General features: G+C 39.3%; 1 protein-coding gene across 13 annotated transcripts in view; it reads right to left on the bottom strand.

Annotated features, from left to right (window-relative positions):
• eya4 (EYA transcriptional coactivator and phosphatase 4) overlaps positions 1 to 15,131 on the bottom strand; it is a 356,347-nt gene extending 341,216 nt beyond the window's left edge. For 4 of the 13 annotated variants that reach the window (XM_067984861.1, XM_067984860.1, XM_067984880.1 and 1 more), the window contains exon 1: positions 14,595 to 15,131. The gene's annotated coding sequence lies outside the window, so the exon portion shown is untranslated. The remainder of the gene's footprint in view (positions 1 to 14,594) is intronic. The other 9 variants (XM_067984863.1, XM_067984862.1, XM_067984864.1 and 6 more) reach the window with 3 other exon arrangements.
• Positions 15,132 to 17,660: the final 2,529 nt, after the last annotated feature.

The following is a 17,660-nucleotide window of genomic DNA, read 5'->3' as shown; positions in this document are numbered from 1 at the left end:
CAAGGAAATTATGCCAAATCTTTATAAAACACTGCTTAGGTCTCAGCTGGAGTAATGTGTTCAATTCTAAGCACCACACTTTAGGAAAGATGTCAAGGCCTTGGAGAGGGTGCAGAAGAGATTTACTAGAATGGTACCAGGAATGAGGGACTTCGATTATGTGGAGAGACTGGAGAAGCTAGGATTGTTCTCCTTAGAGCAGAGGAGGTTAAGAGGAGATTTGATAAAGGTGTTCAAAATCATGGACGGTTTTGATACAGTAAATGAGAAGAAATTGTTTCCAGTGGCAGAAAGGTCGGTAACCAGAGGACACAGAATTAAGGTGATTGGTGACATGAGGAAACATTTTTTTACACAGTGATGAAATGATCTGGAATGCACTGCCTGAAAGGGTGGTGGAATCAGATTCAATAACTTTCAAAAGGGAATTGAATAAATACTTGAAGGGAAAAAATTTACAGGGCTATGGGGAAAGAGCAGGGGAGTGGGACTAATTGTATAGCTCTTTCAAAGAGCTGGCACAGGTAGGATGGGCTAAATGGCCTCCTTCTGTGCTGTAACATATTACATATGATTAGTTATAATTTTCCAAAGCTTTCTAGATTTGGGAATTGTGCCTTTGGATTGAAAAATTGCAAATGTCACTCCATTATTTAAGAAAGGAGGGAGGGAGAAATCAGATAACTACAGACCTATCAGTTTAACATCAGTTGTGGGGAGGTTACTGGAATTCATTATCAGGAACAAAGAGATTGAGCACTTTACATAGAATTACAAAGAATGTACAGCACAGAAGCAGGCCATTCGGCCCAACAGGTCAATGCCAGTGTTTATGCTCCACGCAAGCCTCCTCCGTCCCTACTTCATCTAACCCTATCAGCGTATCCTTTTTTTCCTTTCTTCATGTGTTAATCCAGCTTCCCCTTAAATGCATCTATGCGAGTCGCCTCAACTACTCCTTGTGGTAGCGAGCTCCACATTCTAATCACTCTCTGGGTAAAGAAGTTTTTCCTGAATTCCCTGTTGGATTTATTAGTGACTATCTTATATTTATGACCCCTAGTTATGAACTCCACTGCAAGTGGAAACATCTTCTCTACATCTACCCTATCAAACCCTTTCATAATCTTAAAGACCTCTATCAGGTCACCCCTCAGTCTTCTCTTTTCTACCGAAAAGAGCCCTAGCCTACTCAATCTTTCCTGATAATTATAATGTCTCAGTTCTGGTATCATCCTAGTAAATCTCTTTTGCACCTTTTCCAGTGCCTCTATATTCTCTTCATAATATGGAGACCAGAACTGTTCACAGTACTCCAAGTGTGGTCTAACCAAGGCTCTATACAAGTTTAACATAACTTCTCTGCTTTTCAATTCTATCCCTCTAGAAATGAAACCCAATGCTTGGTTTGCTTTTTTTAAAATGGCCTTATTAATCTTCACGCTACTTTTAGTGATTTGTGTATCTGTCCGCTCAGATCTCTCTGCTCCTCTACCCCATTTAGAGTCTTATTATCCAAGCAGTATGTGGCCCCCTTATTCTTCCTACCAAAGTGTAATACTTAACACATAACTATTTTGAAATTCATTTGCCAATTGCACGCCCATTCTGCAAGTTTATTAATGCCTTCCTGTATTTTGTCGCAGTCCTCCTCGGTATTGATTATACCCCCAATTTGATGTCGTTCGCAAATTTTGAAATTGTACTTTCGATTCCCGCATTCAAATTATTTATGTAAATGATGACCCCAGTGGCCCCAGCACCGATCCTTGTGGAACACCACTTCCCACCTTTTGCCAGTCTGAGTAACTACCTTTAAACCCTACTCTATGTTTTTTTTGTAGCCCGCCTGCTATCCATTCTGCTACTTGTCCCCTAACTCCACATGCTCTGACCTTAGTCATGAGACTACTATGCAGTACCTTATTGAAGGCTTTTTGAAAATCCAAATATATTATATCAACTACATTACTCTTGTCTACCCTTTCTGTTACTTCTTCAAAGAATTCAACAAGGTTGGGTCAAGCCTGACCCTCCCTTTTGAAATCCATGCTGATTATTCTTTATTATATTTTCGGTTTCTAGATGCTTTTCTATTACATCTTTGAGTAAGGATTCCATTATCTTTCCTACCACTGACGCTAAGCTAATTGGTCTGTAGTTCCCTGGACTGGTTCTATATCCCTTTTTAAATATAGGAATCACATTAGCTGCCCTCTGCCATTGTTCCCTTTTCTAATTATTTTTTATATATATGTAATAGTGCCTCTGCTATCTCTTCCCTAATTTATTTTAATATGCGCGGATGCAATCCATCTCAACCAGGGACTTTATCTTTTCTAAGTTTGGTTAGTTTATCAGTTATCTCCCCCCTTTCTATCTGAATTGTTTTTATATCTTTTTTGATCTCTTCTTCTAATGTCATGCCCACCATGTAAGTCTCCCTGGTAAATACTGAGGCAAAGTAATTATTTAATATTTCTGCCACTTGGTTAAAGAGAGTCAGCATGGATTTGTGAAGAGTACATCATGTCTGACTAATCTAGTTGAATGTTTTGAGGAGGTCACTAGCATGGTTGATAATGGAATATGAATGTTGTCTATATGGACTTCTAGAAGTTGTGTAGTGGAAATCCCTGTGTCTGTCTCTGTTTCTCTGGGGTTGATTTTAAACGCCAAAAACGGGTGGGTTGGGGGCGGGTGGGAGTTGAAAATAGTTGGTTTTTTGGGTCGCAACAGCAACCCGGCTTTATTTCCAGGTTTAATGTCAGCACATAAAGTACAGGCTTCCCACTAGGAATGCCAAGTCCAAAGATTTTGCAGTTGCGACCCAAAAAAACAACTATTTTCAACTCCCACCTGCCCCCAAGGCACCCGTTCTTGGGGTTTAAAATCACCCTCTTTGTGTCTTCAAACTGTCACTGATAAAAATACTTAAATTTTTCTGCCAGCGAAACACAGGTGATGCTAATCAGTGTTTTCCTGTTTCTTAAGAAGCTTTGCAAACTCAATTATTTTGTTTGTCATGTTACGAAAGCAAAAAAGAACTCAAATTAGCTTGAGGAAAGACACTGGGGTCAATTTTCGGATAGCCAAGCAGATGCGTTCGTGGTCGGGGGGGCTCCTAAAATTGGGGATTCCCGGAGCGGTTCCGGAGCCCGGCTCCAACCCGCCCACTTCCGGGTTCCCCAATGACGCGAAATGGTGCGCGCACAGCCCCCGCATGCGGGACTCCCACCAGCAGTCAAAGCCGGCGGGATCCCACTTAAGATCATTATCTGGGTAGTTGAGGTCATTTTCAGACCTCATTAGTTGGAGATTTTAGGAGGATTCGGATTTTAGACTACCCAGCGCATGTTTCCCATGCTGGGGGAAACACTCCCTGTTTAAATAGACATGTTGCAGCCAGCAGCCAGTGGCAACTGCAAAGGTCCATTTAACAGGTGTGGGGTAAACCCTCATTCATTGCAGCAGGGCACTCTGTCACCTCAGACAAAGTTTTGCCTGCCACACCGTTGTCTCCACACTCCAAATTATTAAATCATACCCTAAACTCTGCTGTCCAAACATATTTACCTACTTTGTGGACCCCTCACACTCACACCGTCAGTGGTGGGGGGGCTCCATTGCTGCATTCATCACTCCAGTGGAGGACGAGCAACATCACCTGCCTCGCCAGGCATGCCATCCACCTCCGCCACGTGGAGCTACACAACACAGTGCTGCGCAACAGGCACCTGCACCATGTAGTTGTGCAACTACACATACACCCACTGTAGGGTGACCCAATGGGTGGCATCAAGGGTGTTCATGGAGAACCTCATGAAGAGGCATTATTGCACAAGACAGTCAAGAATGGCCAAGACGTGGCAGTAGTGGTGCCAGTATAATATGTAATGTGAGTTGATCAGAAATCAAATATAAGTAAAAACCAAGACAAACCCTCAAACAACCTTGTGCATCCCCTTCATGCTCGCAACATGTTTGCCTTACGCTTCTTACTACACATATGTGATGCATGCCTTGTGGCTCCAGCACAGGTAGTGGCAGGTGGGGCGAGGCTGACCATGAAAGAGATGCACGAGAGGGTGAGTATGAGACAGAGCCATGAGATTGTATGAGGATAGGGTTGAGTTGTAGTGGTGGGATGAGTACTGGCGAGGTGAGTAAGTGTAGGTAAGATGAGGATGAGATTTGAGTGGGTGTGAGGAGTGATGTGATAGAGTAGTGTTGGCAGTGCAGAGGGAGATGTGGGGTGGGGGCGGTGATGTGGCAGATGGAGTGGCAGGGGAATGAGTAAGTGTATTCACTTCGGCTGACCTACTTAGGTCATTGAAGCGCCTCCTGCACTGTATGCAGGTGCGGGGTATGTTGGTGGTGCTGGTGACCTCCTCTGCCACCTCAAGCTAGGCCTCATGGTGGCAGAGGCAGGCCACTTCCTCCCGTCCGCCCGGGAGAAGATCTCGTTCCTCAGCCTCCTCCTCACCCCACCCAGTAGGACCTGAAGTGAGGCATCATTAAACCTGGGAGCAGCCTTCCCCCTGGGCTGCTCCACGTTGTAATTTTGGCTCCTTTCTGCAGCATCAGTCAGTGGAGGACTGCCCCTTTAAATAGGGCTCCTCCAGCTATGATGCGGGTGCACAGTCCGCCCACTGCGCAGCTTTCCAGCGCGAAACCCGGCTTCAATTTACTTATGATCGCATGGGGAACATGAAGACATGCACATAGACACTGTGGTGTACATTTTCACTGTCACCGCCTGGGCAGTAAAGTGGCAGAGCGGACTGCCTGCCTGTTATAGAACCTGTCCTATTTTCATTTCCATTGAAGCCATTGCCAAAACAAATTGGGTATTAGGTTGTATTAAAGGATGATTCAATATAAAACAAACCACATCATTTTGTTGTTGTACAAGACCTTGGTTAGACCAGGTAATATAAGCACGGTCAATGTGGTCTCCTGAACTAGTTTTGATCACATAAGGGGGTTAAATAGGAATTTTCCAGGTCTATTTTTCCTAATTGGCCTAGGGTTTTTATGTTTTTTGCCTGTCCCAGGAGATACATGGCTGCTGGTGAGTAGAAGGTGTCTAATCATGATGCTTCAGGCACCACGGCTATGTGGGACAAGCCTGATGGACCAGATGGTCTTTTTGTATGTTTGGACCCAGCTTTTATTTAAATTATTTTCAAAAACACACAAACTGAAATATCGTTATACACAGAGACACATTAGAGTTTTTCACTGAGAATAAATAGAATGTTTATATTTCAAACATAAGTAAAAACTATAACAGATGTGTAATCAGTACAGTCTGCCATATATGAAGTCCCTATTCTGTTTCTCTCTCACTCACACACTCTGTTTAAAAAAAACACTCAATATAAACTTTACCTGAATAAAGCTTTAGTAATGAATTTGCTGGCGCTTCTTCATATAATTTTGTAAAACAATTAAGTAAATGCTACTGGAAGCTGAAGAGAAACATTTCAGCAGTTGGGCTAACTAAATGCTACTAATACATCCTAGGAAAATGTGCACACTGCACATGTTCAGACTGTCTTCAGCTCACAGAGTTAAGTCCAAGCCCAGATTTTCAAAGAGGCTGAGGCCAACATATCCTTCTTTTCCTTTCAACCTCATGCACTTATCTAGCTTCCTCTTAAATACACCTATGATATTCACCTCAACCGCTCCATGTGGTAGAAAGTTCCACATTCTCACCACTCTCTGAGTAAAGAAATTTTTCCATATTGGGTTTATTATTGACTATCTTATATTTGTGGGCCTTAGTTTTGGACTGCCCCACAAGTGGAAACATCTACTCTACGTCTACCCTATCGAACCCCTTCATAATTTTAAAGACCTCTACCAGGTCACCTATCAGTCTTCTCTTTTCTAGAGAAAAGAGCCCCAGCCTGTTCAGAAAAAAAGAGCTTCTATGAAAAATGTTTGGCCCAAGATGTTAAATAGTTAAAAACAAGATATGAAGAATTACATACCTATTTAACACATTCAAATATTTCCAAGTAAAAATTTTGTATTATACCATAGTTCTAATTTTTGTCGTTAAAATAAAAGTTGTGCATTTATATAGCACATTATCACACCTCTCAAAAATCCTAAAACATTTCATATATAAAGGAATTATTTTGTAGGAAACATGGCAACTAGTTTGTATACAACAAGATCGCCTAGTCAAACCCACTCCATTAAACGCAATGATACTTACACAATTTTGACCACATATTTACAGTCTGATACTGTCTGAGACCACCTCTAATGACTCAATTTTGGCCAGTGCACATACTTTGTGTCACAACATTGTTATGGGATGATGTCATCACCAAAGCGTGCTGCTGCCACTGCAGCAGTATTTACTCACCCCAGTAAGACCACTGGCAGCCAGGAAGACCCAGTCTTCCTCGCTACTAATCTAAAAAAGAATCTGGCAGGTTTATGTTGATGTGGCTGCCAGCTGTGGGAGACCCGTGCTATGGAGCCGGTGCCCGAAGAACAACATAAACGCAGTTTGATGGTGTGTTAAATGCAAGTTACTTTCTTTCTTTTTTAGCACGCTCCCTAGATTTACTCAGTGCGCTGTGACATCAAATATATTAGAACTAAAATACAATTAAAGAGTCAAATCAGATTGCATTCACAACAGTGCTGCTGAACCACTTGTTAAACTGCTAACCATGTTAATAAGCTTAAACCTGAAAAAATTATCCTGTGTAGTGTGCATACCTTTGCAGCTTTTTGTTTTGATTGGTTAGGTAAATAAGTGTGAAGCTCCAGGTGCTCACAAGACTCTGGATCAGCACATACCCTTAAAGGTAACCATTCTGATTTTCACTGGTAAGAACTAGAAGCTTCTATTGAAATAACTATTTGCAGCCCTTTTTATATAAACTCATCATCAGCTAAAAACTGTATGTGTGTCAACTCATGTCAAATGTCAGTAATTTTTCAAAATTGCAAACATGGAATCAGATAACACGCCTCAACAGGAGGCATGCATTTGGAATGAAAAGTTTACACCCTCATAGAAAGGAATGTTTAAAAGGTAAAAACAGTAAATGCTGAAAAACAGTAATAAAAGGCAAAATTGATGGAAATACACAAGAGATCCATCAACACCTGAAAAGTGAAAATATACATTAACACTTCAGGTAGAAAGAGTCATCAGTTCTAACAAAGATTCTTTACTCAAAATAGTTAACTGCCTTTTTTCTTTTCAAATGCTGAAAGAGCCATTATCAATTTCCAGAATTTTCTGTTTTTATTTCTAATTCAACTAAGTAGGGCCCTTCATATTAGGGAAGCATTATAAGCTTGAGTACATATCATGGTAAATTTTCCAATGTAAGTAATGGAAAAGTCATAAAGCATCCAAATATTATTTTGCTACATCACAACTTGTAAATATATTTGTGTGCAGGCCTTATTTTAATTTCCCAATTTGAATGCTAGGATTGTGTGGAAAAGTCATATTCAATTATGCTATGCTAACAGCAGATTTCTTGGTAGTCTTGTTAGTGATATGCTGATCCTGAGTGCATAACATTCCAATGCAAAGTTCATATTTTGATGCTACTGCTCTTCAGTTCAGCTCTCTCAAATTCACATATATTCTACAGGGGTGATTTTGCAAGCACAGCTCCCAACTGGGAGCATCACATCGCGGAATCATCCATTATATTCAGATGGCCTTGGCATCAATAGAAACACAAGCCCTCTGGGCACCTGTATGGAGATGTTTTGACATATGGATCACTTTCCCAACTAGTTAGCTTGGAGTAATCTGCAGCCTCCTTGCTATTCTATGAATTTGTCACCACTTCCCAACTATCCCACATGCTAGTTTGGTCGGTTTCAGGTCACTTTATGCACTTTCCCATTCCTTGCATTGCTGAAATGCCAGCTCAGAAAAGGAATCAATAACCATGTAAGAACAAGTAGTAATTTAAGGAGAAACCCTTCAATTGCTCCTTAACAAGCAGAAACACCATTCGCACAGAGTCAATCCATTAACATATGTTATGAGCATGGACAAAAGTTAGTGCTCACTTCATTAACAATAGCACACAAAATTATTGCACTTAAATGTACAGATGTAATTAGCTCCCAATATATTTAAACAATCTATATGAACTTTTCCAATCAGGGCTATGAAATCATCTTATTTGGTTCCCTACTAAATCTCCATATCCTTGCTCCAAACTCTATTTGCCTTTCAGAATGAACCTGATATTGCACAACCTCAGTTTCCTGTTTAACCTTGAGCTGAGCTTCAAGCCCCATATTCTACCCCAACAAGACAGCATACTTCCACTTCTGCAACATTGCCCGCTTTTACCCTCTCTGTTTCCTCTGCTGCTTGAAACCCTTATCCATGTTTTGGTTACCTCAAAACTTGACTTCTCAAATGTTATCTCATCAGAGTGCCAAACTCCTCTCTATACAAACTTCAACTTGTCCAAAACTCTGCCGCCTCCATCCCGTCCTGCAATCAATCTCGCCCACCTATCACCTCTATACTCCTTTGGCGGCTCTGTTCATATATTGTGGGTTGCCACCTTCACTGAACTAAACAAAGACTTCTGGGCTAATCAACAGTTCACTTTTTAGAAACGCATGTGTCATAATTAAAGTTTTATTAAAACAAACCTGATGTTTTAGCCCACCTGACTTCTAATTAATATGTTGTTGTTTATGGGAGATCTACTGGAATGAATGGGACGCTCTATTGGATTAACTGTCCTCTGTATTAGTGATTCATCAAGTATAAAATTATATTGTATAATTTTTGTGATGGTATTATAATTTGGCTATGTACTAATATGTTGATCATTGAATGTGTTCTATAAATGGGGGATCTAAAATTATGTTTAGAGGATCCTAATCAAATGAATACATATACATTTTGAACATGTGCAAAGATCTGTTACAATATTACTCTGATGACACACCAATGTTGAAAAAGACAGCATTAAACAGAGTAATTTTCTTTTTGAGATCCTCAACTCTAAGTTACATTTTTGATAAAATGCATGTAGGAGTTTCATTTTTAGATAGGGCAAACTCGACTTTTTATCATCTTACAGGCACTCATTCATATAAGCAACGATTGGATTGTGAAAATTAATATTTTGTTTAGGTAAATTGCAGTTTGTAAACAATATATATTTTTTAAGATATTAAAATGTTTACTTGGAAGAAACAGTAGGCATATACAATAATTTATTACAGGTATTAAATATATTAAGCTACATTGGCAGAAACCTACCAAATTGCATTTACTCTTAAGGATAATTAAATTTTTAAGACAATTTACTTTGAATGCTTCATCATGTGTATTTCTCACAGTTCTTTTACAAAATAAGGTGCAAATTATCATTCCTCATAATGCCAGCTCAAGAGTCCACTACATTAAATAGCATCAACTACAATATCCTCCGTAATCCTATCTGTGTGATTTACAATTTATATTATGCTATTTTGATGCTAAACTATTGGTAACATCAGTTTTTCTAAAGTAATTTCTATTTATTTCAGAAATGTTCACACTGTGTATGAGACACGTATAGAGACAAAATAATATAACATCTGAACATGAAAATGAAGAAGGCACTAACATTTCTACATTTTCTAGATATTTGCATTTATAGTTGTACTAGATATATAATAAATCAACTTTACTAAATATAAATTGTAGTACATTTTGAAACTTTGGCTAGAGGTAGCTCAGTGTTGATAATCTCTTCCATCTTATTTCCTGTTTCAGATAAATTCCAAAGGGATAGAATGAAGAATGATAATGTAGTTGATGCAAACCAAAAGCATTAAATAAACTCACTATGCTATTGCGAAATACTGGCTCAAGCAATGTCATTGCACACACAGACTTTAAGTAATAACATTAATAAAATAATGAACTCGACATTCACTAACTTGGTTTCTCTCAGTTAGTAGTATTATGAAGTTTGTGTTACCCACCATGCCCAAAGTGTTACTACCTTCAAAATAATACAACATGGGAACTCTTACCCAAACACTTCATTCAAAATAAATGTAAACAACAAATTCAGCTAATGCTATGTGATAAAGTTGTTCCACAGATGTGAAATTAACAACCTGAGCAGAACTACATGCCTGCAAGTTGAAAAAAATTCAAACAGCTGTGTGCTTGCTCTCACCAACAGCAAGTACATAGCACATTAACTCATTTTAAAAATTAATTTTCCGTATGTGGGCTTTGCTGGCAAGGCCGGCATTTATTGTCCACCCCTAGCTGCTCTAAGAGGGTCATGGTGGGTCTTCTTCTTGATGTTCAATACAACTGAGTGGCTTGCTAGGCCATTTCAGAGGGCAGATAAGAGTCAACTACGTTGATGTGGGACTGGAGTCACATATAGGCCAGATCGGGTAAGGACAGCTGGTTTCCTTCCCTGAAGGACATTAGTGAACCAGTTAGGGGTTTACGACAATCTGACAGCTTCGGTCACTTTTATTGATACCTGCTTTTTATTTCCAGATTTTTAAAACTGAATTCAAATTCTCAAACTGTCATGGTGGGATTTGAACTCACTTCTCTGAATTACTAGTCCAGTTTACCATGCATAATAATTTCCCTATTTTATAATACTCTGCTCTGTATAAAAAAGTCTGCCATGTCAGACTTAACCATCACTACTATAAAGTTTATTTTACATTTTTATCAAAACAACATGGAACTGTAAAATATATATTATACAATGCACATATTATAAATGCACAAGAAGTGGTTGAGTACAATATTATTCTGCACTTGAAGGAGACCTATAAAACAGAATCATCTGAACTTCTTCACTTGTGGAATAAACATCATTGCAACCACTTCCAATGCAGTATTGTATATTTACAATTCACACCATGTGCAGCATTATCCACAGATCAGATAAAAGTCATAAGATTTGATTTTTATCTGAACTGTTTTCTTTCCATATGTGGACATATAAGATTGTGGTGTAAATTTAATTAATTAAAGCTGATATTTTAATTAACGTCAAGCTGTAAAGTGATTCATCTTTGTTCTACATTCTCATGACAACCCCATAGCCCACCAACATTGTCTATGACACAACCACAGCAGTAATATGTTCACAATTGTGCTATTTGTTCACAATTTTCAAATTTCATACCATTTTAAGAGATTTCTGCTTTCAGCCATTAAATAGAAAACCTGTCTGGAATCAACTGGATATAAGTTATTGACAATATTAGTGAATGAGCACTTAACATGTTCTTATAACATTCCTCTGTCCGCTATTTTAGTGGAGGCATTAAACCATTTAAAATAAACAGGTTAACACCTCTGTTAAAATAATAGACAGAGGAATGTAATAAGAGTACATTGGCCATTTGTGCACTCATTTCACGAACAATAATTTCTACGCTACATTTATCAAACAGGCAAACCTAACATAAACTACAGAGGGATGAGAAACTACAAGACAGATGGATAGCTGAAGGATGCTGAATGCTTCTGGACATAATGCAGTTTTTGTTTCCACAACTAAAGTTGACTGGATCACTAAATACAGTCATCCTCATCTTCCCTCCCCATAAAGTATATATTTATTACACAGGATGTTACAGCCTTTATTTACTACATTCTATACATTTTAGCTAAAAAAAAACATGAATATTATGTTGGTTTCACAGTTCAGAGAATCAGAATTAACACACCAGTGACATTATAGAACTGTGGTGAGATCACAAGAGTGGAGATACAAGATTCTTATTTCCAGTTTATTGGCTCTACAAATGTTACACAAATGATTTGCTGGTTATTGTAATAAAGAGGGATGGAGAGAGTTAAAGTTATTCAAAGATGGCCAGAGCCCATAAAGCTCCTCTGTATTTTGAGTTTCCCTCATTTCATTTTTATTAATGAACAACTTTAGATTTCCTCTACAAAAAATGATATCATCGTTTGGATCTATTGATAACTTTGCAGTAATTTATTTTCACAAGAATGTTAACAGTAATGTGATCTAATGAACAGTTATGAGTAACAGGATATTATTTTCTAATAGCTGCTTCTGTTTTATTCAAAATCCTTTCAGAGATTCAACTTAGAGTATTATTACATCAAAGTGCAATACTGCAAATTTAACAGACATTGATCACCACTATGCCATTTATAGTAAATAAAGGTAATTGAAAAAATATGCCAGTCTTTTTATATTTTCGCGTATGCTTTTATTCATTAATTTTTAATTCTGCCTAAGTGTATTTTCAGAACAAATCTAATCTTATAGCAGTTTCAGCACAACATTTTGTTCTAATTATTATATTTTCGAAATGCTTACTTGAGAAAAGAATGCAATTCTTCAAAAAATGGTGTATTTTGCATTACCCCATAATTTTTCTACAAAATAATCTGAAAGATATTTTATAATCATCACTAGTTCAGAACCGTAACATTAGTACCGAACGTCTAAATATTGCAGCCAGGGATGATCCTACACTTCAAGCAGGTTTTAATCTTCGCTACAAAACATTTTTAAATTAAGCATACGAGGTAATTAAGAATTCTTACATATGGATTAATATTTCGAATGTTTCTGAAACTATATGCATTATTTCCTCGACTATATATTCTTACAGACAGAATCGCCTGTACTGACTGCGGGCATTTCGAGACTAATAGTTCAGCAAAGCAGCTGTCGATGCAAACGTGAGTACCGACTACACTTAAAATCGTTTTTCTGCTTAAAATACGTTAATCGCCACCTCTGTCGACTAAATGACACTAGATACGCTTATATTCGACAAATCGGGATCTAAATTAGACATTGTCAGATAACGTTTTCGATGTTTGTGATAAGACTTTCCTCGACTATTGCCATGATTATGATCCGATTTGTGCAGTTACTGCAATGTACAGACGTAAACAGTCAGTAATGTGGAAAGTGCTCTTAAGTGCGATGAGATGTAAATGGGAAATAGGAGTGGACGGATTGGAAATTAAACAGTACTTGCCAGTGGCAATACTTAGTCGCTGACATCAAGGTAAGTAGGAACAGTAAAAGTTCACTTTTAAGGGTGACTGTGCCAAATATATATTTAAGTATAAAAATCAGAAACCGCTTTCCATATTAGAGGACAATCCACCACCGTTATTTTGTGCAATTCTAAAACATAATAAAATGGTTGAAACGTGGCAATGATATTCCACCAAAAGCTGAAATGATGCGATACTTTTCCCGCAGTTTGAAGACTTAGGTAAAATAATTCGATCAAAGATAATGTGCATAACATGGACATATAAGACCCCGAGTTGCGCTGAATTTGACTTATGTTTTCAATGTATTGTCTGGTGACTGCAAACTGGTGAATTGTGACTGCAAACTGGTAAATTATAGCCGTATCGAAATCTGCACCTATATTTCTTTATATTCTCTGAAATAAGCTTCTGATACTGAGAACCAATATCGATTCACAGACCAGAAATATTTTACCAACACGGGTGGGTGTGTTTACCAATTTACAGCATTTTGTGAGTCCAACTGCAGGTTGTAAATAATAAACGTCAGACCAGACCAGTTTTAACCCTTTGCGCTCACAAAACAACTCAGAAAATATAGTGATTTTTTTTGCAGCGGGGAAGAATCCCTCAATGAAGTGAAAGAAGTAAAGATGATGAATAAAAATTGAACAAATTTACTTTTCGGAGCATCATTAAAACATGGAAATACTTACAATGCACTTTCTATTGAATACCATACACTTTCCCCACAGTACGGATACGACACTTGTTAATATTTCTTATTCGGCAGAAATGCATAGTGTCATTCGCATAGAATTGAAAGTGATGCTACAATACTTTAGTACAAGATACTAATGGTACCATGATTTCCCCCGCCTCCCCCGAGATGTAAAGTGGTAAAAACGTGAAGAAACTTGACAGCTAATCTCAACAAGGGTCCAAACGAGAACATTATTATTCCTTGCGAGTGTAATGAAATCGCGCTGTCGGGAAAATAACTGTTAAGTACGTGTCGTTAATCTGAAATCCAACCTGTACGTTTACTTAAGTATCGAATTCAAAAGGTCTGTAATGACAGCCAGAAAAGAAAACTAATGGACGACAGCCCATTGGGCTTGAAGAGTGAGCCGGTGCTACCCTACCCTGAGAGGCTGTGGATGTGTATGTGTGTGCTGTAAGAGTATCCTCCTCACAGCACATCAGACATAAACACTAAATACACGTGGACTTCCACAATACAATAATCGGCCTCCAAGCCCGCACAACTAAATATTACAAGCAAATAAAACACCTTTGACACAGTAGGATACCCCTCTGCATTTTGAGCAGTGGTCTATATAGCCAACCGATTATTATGTATTCACAATTTTGAGCTTTTGAATTGAATTGTCACGGTTTACTTTTTATAAACCAAATTTCCTTCCTTAAGTACGGTTTTAGCGTTTAGTTAACAGCCTAGAAATAGATTTCCACCCTCATAAGTGAACGAAACCCAGACCCGATCGTTTCGCGGAGCTATTGCGTTAATATATATATAAAAAATGACATTAAAACTTACTTTCTCACTACAATTCCAGTTTCTTCCCCTCAAATCGTCTTCCTGGAAATAGTTGATTTCTCAGGTCTTCTCTGGAGCAGGGATGGAGGGGGCGGGGAAGTAAAAGGGGGAACTGTTTTTGTTTTGCTGTCCTTGGTGTGTCTATCTCTGCACATATGAGTATATGTGTGAGTGGCGTTAACTCCCCGTGTGTCCCGGGGCTCGCGCTCACTCCCCGTGTGTCCCTATCCCGGGGCTCGCGCTCACTCCCAGTGTATCCCTATCCCGGGGCTCGCGCTCACTCCCCGTGTGTCCCTATCCCGGGGCTCGCGCTCACTCCCCGTGTGTCCCTATCCCGGGGCTCGCGCTCACTCCCAGTGTATTCCTATCCCGGGGCTCGCGCTCACTCCCCGTGTGTCCCTATCCCGGGGCTCGCGCTCACTCCCAGTGTATTCCTATCCCGGGGCTCGCGCTCACTCCCCGTGTATTCCTATCCCGGGGCTCGCGCTCACTCCCAGTGTATTCCTATCCCGGGGCTCGCGCTCACTCCCAGTGTATTCCCAATCCCAGGGCTCGCGCTCAGTTCCTATCTTTTTCTCTCTCTCCGTCTCCAAACTTCTCCTGTGTCGGCACCGCGCTCTGTCCAGTTTAAGTCTCATAAACTAATCAAAACATTCCAGTGCAGAACCGCGCCTTTTTGTCGCTAGAAAGCAAGTATATTATAACAAAAATGATACAAGTATTTTTCTTCTTGTCACCTACAATATAAGTTTTTCCTGTTTAATATATGTAATAGATTTTACAAAAGTCTGAGTTGTTATTTAATATGTGAATCTCTATCCAGGCTTGGGAGTAGGAGCATGCCGGGATACTGGAGGATTTAAACTGTTCTGAATAAGGGGAGGTGCGCATGTACAGCTCCGAGAAGCTCGGCCATGTGCTTATTTGTGACCCTCTGTGTAGGATTGCACTCCAACATGTAGAGTTTCATACAGATCAAATTCAAGAATATTCATGAACTGCAAAAGCAGATCGATACCTAACTAACTGCACTGATAAATGGATCCATGGATAGATTAATTATTTTCACCAAATTTTAGATTGGGCATTAGGCATTCGTTCTAAAGTTGAAAAATAATATCGCGACATTTTCTAAATTATATTATAAATTGTTTTAACATACATTGCAATCGGTTAATACTGTACGAAAAATTGCATAGAAAGAACTATTATTGGGGATTTTACAACTAAGCAACAATTATTTGCATGCAGTTATGTCTTTATAAATGTTCTAAAATATTCGTTATTTGCTTTATTTAAAGAACAGAATTTACGAGGATGACACTGCCTGAAAGTTGTTACATCATATTTCTTGCAAAATACTGAATTTAATTGATTAGAAGAAATGTTCAATTGTTATACATCCAGTAATTAAAGAGAAGTAACATTTCTTTCCTAATGAGTTCAGTATGGACAATTTTTCTGGCAAAGTTTTGTTTATTTTTACTGATTCTACGAGGGGTTTATTTAGGTGTTTTATCAATACTGATGTTATAGTGCATTCTGTTTAAATGCCCTTAATTATTTTATTATGTAAAAGCTTTTTCTTTGTGCCAAGTTTGACAGATTTTTCTTAAATCTGTATCGAAATACGGCAGGGCATTAATGCAATTTTCAAATTGACACTTGCGGATATGTATAGCGTGTTTTGGGCTAGTTTCACTGTAGAAAATATACTCCGAAATGTTAAATATGACCAAAATGAAAACAACAACAACTTGTATTTATATAGAATACCAATAACATGTAGAAACCCCCCCTAATTTGCATTTAATTACATTCTGTGGGTGGGGTGTGTGTGTGTGTGAGGGGGGGTGATATAAGAAACTCAAACAAGCCCCCCATTAATATCTGATCTCACCATATATATTGCAGCCAAGTGTAAAATGCAAATTCATAAAATAGGTGTATTTTTGTGAGTAAATAATTGCAGCGATGTTTATGGGTACGGTAGCATAGTGGTTATGTTACTGGGCAAGGAATCCAGAGGCCTGGACTAAAATCCAGAGTCATGAGTTCAAATCCCGCCACGGCAGCTGGCGAATTTAAATTCAATTAATTAATTAAATTCAATTAATTAAATAAAAATCTGGAATTAAAATACTAGTATCAGTGATGATGGCTATGAAACTACCGGATTGACGTAAAAACCCATCTGGTTCACTAATGTCCTTTAGGGAAGGAAGCCTGCCGCCCTTACCCGGTCTGGCCGAGATGTGACTCCAGACCCACAGCAATGTGGTTGATTCTTAATTGCCCTCTGAAATGGCCGAGCAAGCCACTCAGTTGTAAAATCTCGCTACGAAAAGTCATAATAAGAAAAAAACCGGACGGACCACCCGGCATCGGACCACGAGGCACCGGACATGACAACGGCAAAACACCAAGCCCAGTCGACCCTGCAAGGTCCTCCTTACTAACATCTGGGGACTTGTGCCAAAATTGGGAGAGCTGTCCCACAGACTAGTCAAGCAACAGCCTGACATAGCCATACTCACAGAATCATATCTTTCAGCCAACGTCCCAGATTCTTCCATCACCATCCCTGGGTATGTCCTGTCCCACCGGCAGGACAGACCCACCAGAGGTGGCGGTACAGTGATATACAGTCAGGAGGGAGTGGCCCTGGGAGTCCTCAACATTGACTCTGGACCCCATGAAATCTCATGGCATCAGGTCAAACATGGGCAAGGAAACCTCCTGCTGATTACCACCTACTGTCCTCCCTCAGCTGATGAATCAGTCCTCCTCCATGTTGAGCACCACTTGGAGGAAGCACTGAGGGTAGCAAGGGCACAAAATGTACTCTGGGTGGGGGACTTCAATGTCCATCACCAAGTGTAGCACCACTACTGACCGAGCTGGCCGAGTTCTGAAGGACATAGCTGCTAGACTGGGCCTGCGGCAGGTGGTGAGCGAACCAACACGAGGGAAAAACTTACTTGACCTTGTCCTCACCAATCTACCTGTCGCAAATGCATCTGTCCATGACAGTATTGGTGGGAGTGACCACCGCACAGTCCTCGT

Source organism: Heptranchias perlo, chromosome 5 (assembly GCF_035084215.1).
Source record: "Heptranchias perlo isolate sHepPer1 chromosome 5, sHepPer1.hap1, whole genome shotgun sequence".
Lineage (NCBI taxonomy): Eukaryota > Metazoa > Chordata > Chondrichthyes > Hexanchiformes > Hexanchidae > Heptranchias > Heptranchias perlo.
The sequence above is the reverse complement of the archived record's forward strand: the minus strand, read 5'-3'. Positions and strand labels throughout refer to the sequence as shown.